Here is a 14,437-nt window from a genome sequence, read left to right on the forward strand (position 1 = left end):
ATGATTGTTGGAAAGACAAAGCTGATTGTATTCTCGAAAATACCTAAACAGGCTTCCCTGCATATCAAGAACACAATTGTTCAGCAAGTGTCATCCTTTAAATATCTTGGGACTAAAGTGACTGAGCACTGCGGTCCTAAGAACGAACTCTTATCCAGGATTGGGTGAGGTAAACATTTGTTCAAGAGTATGAGGGCCCTATTCACCAGTAGACATCTCAACCTTCAGCTCCGAGTGCAGATGTTGTGATGTTATGTTTTCTCTGCCCTTCTGTAGGATTTTGAAGGCTGGACCCTCGGCCCATTGCTGGAGTGGTGGAATGAAGACTTCGAAATGTACAGAAGAATCCTTAGAATATCCTGGGCAGGCAGAAAGACCAATGAGGAAGTCTCCAACTTGTTACATAAGAAAAAGCATCTGATGATGATGATGATGATGCTTCTGGTCGAAATTGGCAGATGTCTAAGGTCATCGGTCCCCCAAAAAAGTGTTTCCAACAAACATCAAGGAACGAAAGATCAGGTACATAGGGGACATCATGAGAGATGAACGATATGAAGTTTTCCAACTCATCATCCAAGGAAAATTGAAGGACAACGGTATATGGGGAGTAGGAGAAATTCCTAGATGAAAGTCCTGCGGCGCTGGTATGGACGAACTTCCATTGAAAACTTTCGAACCGCTGTTTCACGAGTTATCATAAACAATTGTCCGGCTCCATAGCTAAATGGTTAGCGTGTTGGCCTTTGTTCACATGGGTCTCGGGTTCGATTCCCTGCAGGGCCGGGAATTTTAACCATCATTGTCTTTTTTCGCTGGCATGGAGGATGGGTGTATGTGTCGTTTACATCATTTCATCCTCATCACGGCGCGCAGGTCGCCTACGGATGTCAAATCGAAAGACCTGCACTTGGTGAGCCGAACTTGTCCCCAGACACTACCCGGCATTAAAAGCCATACGCCATTTCATTTCATAAACAATTGGATCGCCAATCTTCGTAGAGAGATGGTGTCCTAAGACGCAACTGCGTGCATTAACAATAATAATTACAGAAAACTATTATTTTCTTCCTAGGTGTCAGTATCCGTAATAATAATAATAATGTTGCGTGATTATGTCTAGCCTCATACAGTTCTTACAAGGCGGATCCTTAGGTAAGTGTGGGCAGCGTCTGCCATGTATGGAAAGCTGCATATTGATATGGTTGAGGATAGTGTGTTGTGTGGTGTACGAGTTGCAGCACAAATACCCAGTCTCCAAGCCAAGGGAGTAAACCGTTCAAATTTAAAATTCCTCTAACAGGCCGGGAATGAAACCCAGAGTTCCGTGAACCAAAGGTCAAAACGCCGACCACTCACCCATGGATCCAACTGTCATCGGTGTTTAGAAGAGGAGTATATTAATTAATTTTAATTAATATATTCGTGCATTCACTCTTTCATTCACACTGCAAGTAAACTCTGATTCAGAATTCGTGATGAATGGTTCCTTGATGTAACCGGGGGTAATTACTAGACCACCAGGCGTCCAGGTTCGGGCAGCATGAAAACATACTCTACAGTGTTTACGACCTACTTGTTTGTTATTGTAACGAGAAGCTTCTAGGTTATCAGTTAACAATGAACACATGATATTCTGTTGTCTGTACTACTCGGTTAATTAGCAGCAATGTACTTTGGGTCAGGCAGATAAATGGATCCTGTTACCGGCGGTGCTAATGAAGCTACGAGAAAAATGTGTGAACAAAGCGTGCGCAAAGCAAAGGCGGTATAGTTCTACGAGACGATAGACGACAGAAAACAACGGCTGAAGAAAGGGAGTCAACACTAATGAACGGTTTTCAAAAGACATTTTTTTCACAAACCGTTAATGACCACAGGGGTACTGAATCTTTACAAATTTGACGATGATAACCGAAAATATTATAAAGAAATAAAGTACCAAACGATTTATCATTTAGGAGCAGTATAAGTGCTGATTTAAAATATTCACTGAAACTTCTCATGCATATAATCCTGAGGTTCACTCAGCCCACACCAAAAATTAGTACCAGGTTAATTCCTGGCGGCAAAGGCGGACGGGCATAGAGTTAACCACTCTACCCCACCAAGTGCCGAGGTTACGGATAGTGGAAGCCGTTACCTTCCACCCCTCCAAAGGCCTTCATGGCCTGTACGGAGATGACTTTGCTTTTTACTGACTTTTTAAATTCGCCCCTTTCTCCCTGGCGCAACAGCCACGGAAGGCCATAGCCACTAAGCAACCGCCCGAAGGAACGTCGAATACAAGGTGTCGTTTGTTCAGTTCGAAAATCCTCTCGAATGTTATTCTTGGCTTTCTAGACCGGAGCCGCTATCTCATCGTCATATATCTCCTCAATTGAAAGAATATCGGTATTGATAAAATTTCCGTAGTTAAGAGTAACGTTAACGATTTATTGCTTAATGGGAAAGGCCACAGAATTCGACATCACCATTGCACCTCAAATTACCGCTCTGTGACGTCCGGCTCCATGGCTAAATGTTTAGCGTGCTGGCTTTCGGTCACAGGGGTCTCGGGTTCGATTCCCGGCAGGGTCCGGAATTTTTACCATCATTGGTTAATCTCGCTCGCACGGGGGCTGGGTGTAAGTGTCGTCTTCGTCATCATTTCATCCTCATCACGACGCGCAGGTCGCCTACGGAAGTCAAATCAAAAGACCTGCAACTGGCGAGCCGAACATGTCCTCGGGCACTCCCGACACTAAAAGCCATACGCCATTTCATTTTTTTTTTTTACCTCTAGGCCTACGTGACAATGGTGAGGGAAGACAAACTGACCCCAAACACACGTGACACAATGAAAATTTGTTGATGCAGCTCATGCAATACTGAACATTATGCCTGTTGCTCGCGGTAAAATTTTCTGTCAAGTTTATTGTACAATAATTTATTTTTATAAAATTTCTGTTGCTCACGGTCAATCATAAAATATGACATGTTCTGTTCCGTAAAATTTATTTTATGAAACGAACCAATCAGCGAAGCTGACATCACGATGATGCTGGCGCTACGTCGTAGGAAGATTGTGAAGCTCGATTGTAAAAAACACCGCCGTCTCAATCTCTATATACTGCCTGCTCTGTGCCACGAGAATTGCGTTTACAGCGACATTGCAGATGGCAGCACTTACCGCACCCAGAGAACATGTTGGTTAGATGAGAGTTGGTCCGTAACATCAATATAAAATGAAAAATAATCTTTAACATGTTACTAATTGAGAGGATAATGCACATACAGAAACTAACATTCGACATTTGAGCTTGGCTTAAGATATAGAAATGTAAAATAATACAGTAGATATTATATTAGGATCATCCCATGCTGCATGGTACATGCCAATTTCAGAATTTTCTCGACACGAATAACGGAGCACCTTTTCCGTACTTTTCTTACTGTTATTTACCAGCAGTGGGCGCAAAAAAAATTCTATCACTATTTCGCTGACCCTTTGTTTATGACCAGTTTTCAGGATACATTTTATAGCACATAATGCAGTGCGTGCGTTCGTCATGTCATTAAATCCACCACCCAATCTCACTGAACTAAATAGATCTATTGCGTCTCCAGAAAATCATCTAGCGAGAACATAAAATAACCGATTTTGTAACAGATAAGAGACACATTCCACTATAGATTTCACAGTTAGCGAGACAGCATCTGCCGTCTCATTAGTGAGACACTTCAGTTTTTCACGTTTTGATTCCAACCGAATTATTTTAACGTACTAGATGAAATCATCATTCAACCATTGTAAGTATTTTATCTGCTGGTGAATAGAAATGCACAAAATCTAGATTGTTTTTCCGAAAGGCATTACAGTAATCATTTCTGAACTACAAGGGATAGATCGGAGACTTCTAAGCCTTTAACGAGGAAGTAGGCAGCAGGACTAGATAACTTCTCTGAAAGTCGGATTACAAGAAAATACAACAGTTTATTCGCGAGAGCGTGAGATTTTACAATATCTGTGCCGCATACACTTTCAACATTGACCACACAAGCAAACTTGTCACTGGTTCGGTTCTAGAGGAGCCGTACCTAATTAGCCATTTAATCAGCGATCAGTTACACTCCTGTCAGTTGGTCTGAGAGTTTTACATTCTGCTCTAAGTCTTTCCTTGGGATATCCCGACAAATACAATCAACATTTTCCATTTACGCTACCTGTCCAGAGTACTTCGTGACGGAGCTGACACAAGACCAGGAGTTCTGCCATATTCATAACCGTTTGGGATACCATTCCCCACGCCACGTAGTAGCGCTGATTTGTTCTGACTGCCCGGATTTTGGCTTGCGAAAATTTTGGATTTGATTTTTAAAAATGGTCGTTTTTCCATTATATTTGGCTGCTTCCTTTACTTTTTTCAACGATCAATTTCTGGGCTGTCTTCGAATTGTCTCTGTAGTCTTTTAACTTTATTATGGTTAGTCATCAGCTGTTATCGCAGTCTCAGAATTCTTGATCGTAGCCTCTAATGTCTGATTTTCTGACCTCTGCTGTCATTCTTACTCGTTATAATATTGACTTCGATTGATACTATTTCCTGCGGTTGAAGAGCATGTTTCATCACAGATTTCTTCCGAAGAAATATCTTGTCGCTGTCTGGTCTTTCGTGGAGCTATTTTTCTGGTTTGAAGGTAATGGGGATAATTCGAAGACCGACTAGGCACGCTCTCTGGCTTCAATATATTTTTATTTTAGTTTTATTTTTTACCTCCATCTCTAAAATTGAGGCTTCAAACACGGGAATAATCGGATGGAATCCATTGATTACCCTTGGTTTATCCTTGCCTTGATATAGCGTTAAGCCAATTTTACCAAAGTTCTTTACTTGGGTGGATAACAGGAATCCTCGCACCTGAAGAATTTGGATTTCCTGCTTTCATATACAGAGAAGAACACAACAATTAATCATTTTACAACCAGGGACACACACATAAATGCTTGATGCAAACGCACTGGAACACAATAACGTGGGTACGGAGATAAGTTCGGTGCGTTAGCTGGCGCCTCTAGCGGAGGTTCGTGACACTAAGAGCTCACGCTGAGAAGCACGTTAACCGCATAGCATAGAGCAGGCAGTATATAGGATTGAGACGGCGGTGGTAAACAAACATTTCTTTCTAAAATGGCAGGATCCGGGTGGACTAAGGAAGCTGTTAGTGTTTTACTGGACGAATGCCAGAAATATCCACGTTTGTACGAAGTTAAAACGCCACTTTACCACAACAGAAATGCAAGAAGAGGGGAAGAAAACACAATCACCGAATTCTTAAATGAATGCTGGTCTTCAAGCATCAACTAATTTTCGACCGTGGACAGCAATTCTCTACCTTCTCTTCTTTTGATCCAACCCGAGTCCAGCATTTCATGGCATGGCATTTCTTTTCTTTCTTTTTACCACTGTACAACATATAATTGCAGCTAAAGCAGCAAGTTATGCTTTGTTTGTGGGAGCAATACTCTCAAACACACTGTAAGCTGAACAGCTGATTCTTGGTTTTAAAATTTATCAGTAAATGGCATCACATGCACATCCTAGTTCAGGAGTGAGTTCATAGATGGCCATCCTGATGCTTCAACGGATATTATAAAATGATTTTACCGTGAGCAACACAACTTGTTTTCACCAAATTGTTATAAAATTAATTGTACAACAAATTTTACGAAACATTTTACCGTGCGCAATAGGCTTTAGAGGGCAGAACTTTTCTGGTCAAAGTTCTTCTAGGGTCAACGACGATATTAGATAATGACAGTATTGATATGGGTCACAGTGGCCAAAGCCAGGAAGAAAGAAAAGAATTTGCTTAGGGCATAACTTGCTTTCCGTGTTTCAGAATGTTTAACATTGAACAGGAAGGGCTCGTGGTAAAACTTGAAATCCGGGAAAGAAAGATAATGAGGAAGATACTGGGGCCATTCAAGGAAGGGGACAGTTATAAAAGACGGCCTAACCAAGAGCTCTACAAGTACTGTGAAAGAATAACGAATGTAGCAAGGAAGAGACGCCTAGCATTCTATGGGCACATCTACAAGATGCATCCTACCAGGTTGACCAACCGGATTCTCAGCTACTGGCAAAATAGGAAGACCAAGTCACCATGGTTGATCGAAGTGGATAAAGATCTACAGTAAATGGGAATAACAGAAGGAATCTTAAAGGATCGGACAGCACTCAGGAAGATGCTTAAATATAAGAAGTTCCAGGACAGACTACCAACAAAGAAGACTGGCGCCCTTTGGACAAAGGAATGGAAGGAGCAACACAGCCTGAGGATGCGCAAGTACTGGGCAAACATCAAAGTCCATTCCAAAATGCAATAGTTGAATGTCGTGGTCCTTAGCTGGCCTATACGAAACAAGAAGAAGAAAAGAAACCGGCTTTAAGAATATCGATGCTAGTAAAATAAACCGTAAATGATTTTCTGACAAGAATCATTTTTATTGTATCTAATATATTTAAAATAAAATGTTAAGTTACGTAAAAATATGTGAGTTTTCCTCACATATGTATTATACCCGGAAATATGGACAAATCTGAAAGGAAATTGTTCTGTTGGACTGCACATCCACAAGTGGCTGGGAGGCGTGACCTATCTTAAGGAAATAATGAATAGGAAGATCATTGTGAGATGCCAGGTATTGCTTCTCTGGCGACGATGTGGTATAACAGTATTAAACTTGAAAAATTAATTAATAATAAAATTAAAATTAATTAAAATTAATTAATTAACTAATTAATTAAAATTGTATGACATATTTCGTTCTTGAAAGAACATCATCAGATTCTACCAAAGCGCCCTCAAATATTTAGAAATGTATAAACGTTTCTGTGCGTATATGCTTGAATGGAGATAAAAGAGGAGTTCATAAGATTAGTTGCATTGGAATACAAGTTCCTTAGTATTTAAACAGAAATAAACATAACTCTTCACACATATCTAAATACTGTATTTCAGTGTGATTGATAGAATCTGATGATGTTCCTTCAAGAACAAAACATGTCCTTCTATTTTAATTAAGTTGTTTCTCTTTCAAGAATATTGCCGTTACTTTTTTCAGATAGTTTGCAAATGTATTACTCAAAATTAGTTTAATCCTGAAGAACCTTCTTCTTCTTCTTCTTAATCTGTTTTCCCTCCGGGGTCGGTTTTTCCCTCGGATTCAGCGAGGGATCCCACCTCTACCGCCTCAAGGGCAGTGTCCTGGAGCTTCAGACTATGGGTCGGGGGATACAACTGGGAAGGATGACCAGTACCTCGTCCAGGCGGCCTCACCTGCTTTGCTGAACAGGGGCCACGCGGAGGGATGGGAAGATTGGATTGGACAGGCAAGAAAGAGGGAAGGAAGCGGCCGTGGCATTAAGTTAGGTACCATTCCGGCATTTCCCTGGAGGAGAAGTGGGAAACCACGGAAAACCACTTCCAGGATGGCTGAGGTGGGAATCAAACCCATCTCTACTCAGTTGACTTGCCGAGGCTGAGTGGACCCCGTTCCAGCCTTCGTATCACTTTTCAAATTTAGTGGCAGAGCCGGGAATCGAACCCGGACCTCCAGGGGTGGCAGCTAATCACGCTAACCACTACACCACAGAGGCGGACCCTGAAGAACCTATCAATTATAAATCAGCTGAGTCGGAACTGAAAGCAGATGGCTTCAGATATTACACAATGAAACCTGTCACTGATGAAGTGTTCGGCTCCGTGGCTAAATGGTTAGCGTGCTGACCTGTGGTCCAGAGGGTCCCGGGTTCGATTCGAGGCCGGATCGGGGGTTTTAACCTTAATTGGTTAATTCCAATGGCTCGGGGGGCTTCGTATGTGTGTGGCGTATTCAGCATTAGAAATCGTTCACAGACATGTAGGTCACCTACTAGGCCGTCTACGAGAAAAAAGACCTGCACTAGGCCTCTCCGTAGGTCATACGCCATTATTACTGATGAAGAGACAAATGTATTTAAAAATAAATTCTAAACGTGGCAATGAAATATATTTACGCTCGTATTTTTACCATCCACATTCGCATCCGAGCGTACCAATGCACGATCGACGACAGATCTGGGAAGCAAGAGTTAATTGGTTTGATTCCCTTCGATATGTGGCTGTGTGTGCTCACAATGCCTCTGTGTGTCTGCTTTATTCATTCAATCGAGGCGGCTCCTTACATTCTTCTGTAAAGACCACAATAATACAGTTATCTGAGTGGGTGTGAACAGTGAAACATACGGAGCTATTGGCTAATAGTTCTCTAGCTCCAAAAAAAAAAATCGAAAACAATAAAATGTTTACACATCTGGTCATCGAATCAGTTCCATTGGCGTCTTAAGGAAAATCGTCCGAGCATCAGTCAGTTATTTTTAAACAACATTAGCTTTTTTCTCGTATTTAGTGAACCACTATATCAACTCCTTTCACAGTGTATGTCTGGGACATACTGACATCTAGTGGACTATGTCACAATAGAAGCACTCTACTTTATTTCAAAAGACATTCTTAAGTCATAGTTCAGTGAAGTCCGCATTGTCTGGTTAAAGCGGTGTATATGTCCGGAGGGATCGTCTTACAAAGTTTTCTTTCTACATAATAGGTGCCAGCAGCTGTAGTGCAGACTGCCATAAACAGAGTTCCCATACAGTCCCGGTAACACCTTACTCCATTATGCTAGGCGTTAGGGTGATACAGTAGACTCTTTACGATTTATCTCACAAATGACAAGATGTTTTTTGTCGCCATTTTAGAATTGACAAGAGGGAGATATTTTTGTATTCTGAGCCTCTTGGTATGGCACATGATTAAATCTTGGTGCCTAACACTCTGGCGTTAATGCTGGTAGACCCTACGGGCTTGCATTCTTTTCAAATATCAAACTATGGGCTGAAAAATAACATTAATTTAAAATCCCCACCTGCAACTTCGAACGGCTTGGTAATCGCTGAATATTCATGGTAAAATGTGGTAACAAGTTCTGTTGGTATATGGCACTTAATATATGTTTTCGTCACACTTTTTTACAAATCAAGAATGCGTTTCAGGATGTAATGTATCATCTATGATCGTAAGAGCAAAAAATGCTAAGAGAAAACGAAACAGATGAAACTGTTAATGCAGAAGGCGATATAAAGAACTCTGATAGTGAAATAGATGAAATTGGGAGGTACAAATCGTGTGTTTGAAGGTAAATAATGTTTATGTAGTCCTAAATCCTACGGTTTGAATTCATCTTTTCAGAACTTGACAAGGACTTTGTAATGAAAATTTCCATAAGTAACATACCAGGGGAACAATATGATGATTGTCGGTGCGACGTAAAGCAAATAACAAAAAAAAAAAAAAAAAAAAAAACCAACAATATGATGGATTGTGAATTACTCAGTAGGTAGCATAAACCAGCTTAATGCGTAGCCTGTATCACGTACATAGTCTACAGTATATATTTAAAACACTAGGCTGATGTTTGTTACATCGATTTTGAGAGAACCGCTGAACCGATTGGCATCGTAAAGCATTCTGGAGAAAGTTCTTGGCCTGTAAATTTGCAGAATGTCTTAGAAAGTATTAAAAAAATTGCCGTATATTTTAAAGAAAAATAGAACATTCTGATTCGCCAAAACGCCCGCCAGTACTTCAAGACCATCTAGACTCTGGTAGCGTTGAGGCATACGATGAAAGAGATGAGGCGAACGGGGGCAAGAACTAAGGCTCTATAAGATGGGTATGCTTAGCCGCCATTTTGGTTCATACATGCGCAATGAACAATGTGATCAAACTCTAGTTTCTCCTACGAGCGCTCGCTTCGTCACATTGAACGTATTGCTTTAATCACCGCGTGCATGGACAGAATTTGTACTATATTTGTGTGGATATTTATTACACAATGATGTCCGCCTCTGTAGCGTAACGGTTAGTGTTATTAGCTGCCGTCCTCGGGGGCCCGGGTTCGATTCCCGGTACTGCCAGAAATTTAAAACTGGCAGGAGGGCTGGTATGTGGTTGATATTGTACATGCAGCTCACCTCCAATGGGGGTGTGCCTGAAAAGAGTTGCACCACCTCGGACACGAATTTACTTGACTCATTGGCTGAATGGTCAGCGTACTGGCCTTCAGTTCAGAGGGTCCCGGGTTCGATTCCCGGCCGGGTTGGGGATTTTAACCTTCATTGGTTAATTCCAACGTCCCGGGGGCTGGGTGTTTGTGCTGTCCCCAACATCCCTGCAACTCACACACCACACATAACACTATCCTCCACCACAGTAACAAGCAGTTACCTACAACATGGCAGATGCCGCCCACCCTCATCGGAGGGTCTGCCTAACAAGGGCTGCACCCGGCTAGAAATAGCCACACGAAATTAATTATTATTACATAATGATGGGTTGTTCTGCACCTGACTTTAGTAATGTCTCTACTGCGGAATACAGGTTGTTTAGATTCCCTTGCGGTCTGTATTGTGCCTCCACTGCCTCTGCTACATTTCGACGGCTTACTTCTAAAACCTCGTATCTCGCAATGCTCTTTCTACCCATTATTTTACTTAAGACTGGTCACGCCTCCCAGCCACACATGGATATGCAGCCCATCAGAACAATTTTCGTTGTATTCATTTTCCTATGCGAACGTGTAAAGGAAATTGAACCTTAAATGCATTATACTGTAGGAGTGCGTAAATACGTGATGCAAACAACATCCCCACTATACGGTACGTTAAGGTCCATTTTCCTTTACACACCAGCATAGGAAATTGAACACAATGAAAATTGTTCTGATGGACTGCATATCCATATGAGGCCGGGAGGCGTGGCCAGCCTTAAGGAAAATAACGCGTAGGAAGAGCATCGGGACATACGAGGTTTTAGAAGTAAGCCGTCGATTTTCTACTTCAACTGCTGACATAAACCTGCATCCACCTCCCACTGACATTACTACAGCACTTAATTCAATCACATTGATCATGCAATATTCAGTTCTTCCCCCGAAGTCCGGCAACGGGAGTTCAATATGCAAACACCACAGTTACAATATTTGTCAAAACTAACTTCATATGACAGAAATACTTTGTTTAACGTTGGTGGAAGTACAACAAATGCATTATTGAAAACCAAGGCCTGTGGTAGGCCTATATGCAGACAGGTTTTAAACTATGAGCTTTCTGACTCAAGATCTGAAATGTTCGTATTTTTTTAAAGAATTGGGTGGTCTAAGGAAACCAAATTGTGGAGTTATGAAATGAATTTGTAACTGCGAGGTCTTTAATAGGGACTATAAGCATTATATAATGCAACATGGTGCAAATCTTGTAACGGAGAAAATTTTGAATGATAAATGTACCAGTACATGTTCTCCAAGGTGCTGTAATTTAAAAGTAAAAATTGTTAAGACACTTCTTCAAAATTCGATTCTATACTGTTGTGGACGGAAACGAGGTAAAATGTGTGGGACTGCTTCAGAAAAGAAGAGAAAATTTAAACAAGGAATGGAATGTTATAGTTTTGTAAATACTGTAGTAAAAGGAGACAGTAAATTTGTAAAGTATTACTTAAATATCGTATTTTTTTTTAATGTGCTGCCTGAGCAAGTTAATCAATGTTTAGTAAGTCGAGTCGTGTTGAGAAATAATACTAATACTCCTCAAACAAGAGGAATCTCTATAAAATGTAACTGTTAACTTTGCCAAAGTCAAAAATTTTCAATATTCTCCACAGGTCGTGGGTCACTCCCCTTACAAGTCACTGGTAACTAATTTTCAGTGCAATACTTCAGGCTGGGAGAGAAGATTCAGCAATATAAGTAGTTACTCCATTCCTATTTTCTTCCCGAACGGAGAATATGAGAAAAAATTTTTAGGCCCTGTGAAAACAGAAGTATGGAAAATAAGATCTAATGAAGAAATATACAGAAACAGAAAACTAAAACCATTAGAAAAAGGAGATTTCAATTTTTTGGACAGGTTTACATAATAGATGATTCCAGATTAACAAAAAGGATTTTCAGGTATCTTTGTGGCAAAAAGAGAACAACTAGCTGGATTCAAGAAGTAAAGAAAAATTTAGAAAGAAATAATTTAAGAGAAGAAGAAACTATGGACAGAAAGATTTTTAGAAAGAGGGTAGCAAGTATAGAAGGATTCCAAGGAAGCTTGGACAAGAAACCTGGCGTGAAGTGGTCCAAGGACAGAACGAAACAGCATAGTGAAAGGATGAGAGAATATTGGAAGGAAGGTAAGAGAAAACAACAAAGTATGAAGAACATAATTGAAATTGGCACGTGGTCGTTAGAAGGCCAGTGTGACGTTAAACCACTACCGAAAATATAACATTTCTCCACTAAAAGTACCTACCTCATGTAGTAGCCAGCTTCCACCCTCTACGGAGGGTCTATCAAGAAGAGCTACTGCGAGGCTATACGAAATTTAGTTCGATGAGTCCACTAAGAAGAATGAAGTAGATGCCAGCTACAACGTTACTTTGTATTCTATTCTAGCGTCGGTAGGGAAGGATGAAAAACGATAAAACTCAACCTCTTCTGTATTTTCATTGAAGTAAGTATAAAAGGATCAATCGACCGACAAGGATATAAATTATCGGTCGTAAAATGTGTTCTTCTGCAGACCTACTTTCCTGGAGAGATAGGGAAGTCATCCTCATGCATGAAACTGGGTGGGGATGGAACTATAAAAGCTATGATATTGTATAACCGTGATGCTGGGCTACCCCTGCCCTGTCGGAATGGAGGGCAAGTGGTCCATAAAGTGCGTTCCAAAAGGTGCTACAGGGCCCATAGAGCCACGCCTTCTCCTGTACACAAAAGGAACGCGGTCTCTCTCTTTCATACTGTAGCCTTTCACTTCCTTGTGCTCTCGCCTGTTCTCTCTTACGTTGTTTTCCCAGCAGAATGCCGGCGAAGGGAAAGGGATTTCTGTCATTTCTCATCTCCTGTATCCAAGAAATGTGACAATAACGTAATACATCGTGGCACATATCTTGTAAAAGAACGAGGGAAAAACATGCTGTGTAGCTCACCATGGCAAATGTTTGGGAAAAAGCCCATCCATCCATTTTTGTAGTCTAAAACGGAGGAGTTTATTAATAATTTATATGAAATAAATTTCAGTTTGGATCCGTATTGACAATTATGTTATATAAGTTGAAAACACCGGTATACTTGTTTAACCTAGTCATACATACAAGTTTATTTACAATTCGAAATTGTAAAAACATCATATTAAAACAGCAGTACCTGTTTCGGCCTCACTAGGCCATATTCAATTGTCTAGAAAAATTTAACTTACAATGAATGTATTGGAAATTGCAAAACACGAATAAATGTCACATTCATGTGATTTTTAAATAAAACAGGTGCGTGCTAAAACATCATCAGATGAAGGAGTCGCTTGATGCAGTATGATGAAGTCAGAATGAGTCCGATATTGGACAGTTATATGCAATAAATGGCAATGATGATGTAATTAAAAGCTTTTTCACGTAAAAATATTAACAGATAATTAATTAAAATTGTTGTTCCACGTCCTATAAAAACTTCTAGAATGTTAGAGTTTACAAATGTAGATTAAATTAGTTTTAATGCCGGCCAGACAGTTGAGTGGAAATGAACTGCCGCCAGGTCATGTGGCGAAATACGAAATTTTGAACAGCTCTGTGTTTGTGTCATATCATGTCTGTGCGCTGGCTAAGTTTACAGTATCCTACCCTAACTAGACAGCTGAAGATAGCTTAATGAGGCCGAAACATGTACTGTTGTTTTAATATGATTTTCTTTCAATTTCGATTTGTAAATAAACTTGTATGTGTCCACTAGATGGAGCGAATATAGCAGCTTTTTCTACTTAATAATTTATCTCAACTGTCCAATAATGGACGTCTTCATTCTCATTATCAATTAACTTCCGTGATTACAATTTGAGGTCACTTGCTGCATCAATTTTGAAGTAAATCTTTGGTTTGCAGCGAAAATCAGTGAAAATGAAATGGCGTATGACTCTTAGTGCCGAGGACAAGTTCGGCTAGCCAGATGCAGGTGGTTTGATTTGACTCCCGTAGGCGACCTGCACGTTGTGATGAGGATGAAATGATGATCAAGACTACACATACACCCAGCCCCCGTGCCAACGAAATTAACCAATTATAGGTAAATTTCCAGACCCTGCCTGGAATCGAACCCGGGTCCCCTGTGGCCAAAGGCCAGCACGCTAACCATTTAGGCATGGAGACGGGTAGCGAAAATCAGTAATTTTAATTTGTGTTCAGAATTTTTTTCAAACCTGTATGAATGAAGAATAATTGTTTAATTCCGTTAACGTCTAAGTTGTTACTTGCAGGAAGAAACCATATTTCAAAGAAAGTTCTTTACTTCCGTGTTTTCGATTGCTGAAAATTA

Source organism: Anabrus simplex, chromosome 1, assembly GCF_040414725.1.
Source record: "Anabrus simplex isolate iqAnaSimp1 chromosome 1, ASM4041472v1, whole genome shotgun sequence".
Lineage (NCBI taxonomy): Eukaryota > Metazoa > Arthropoda > Insecta > Orthoptera > Tettigoniidae > Anabrus > Anabrus simplex.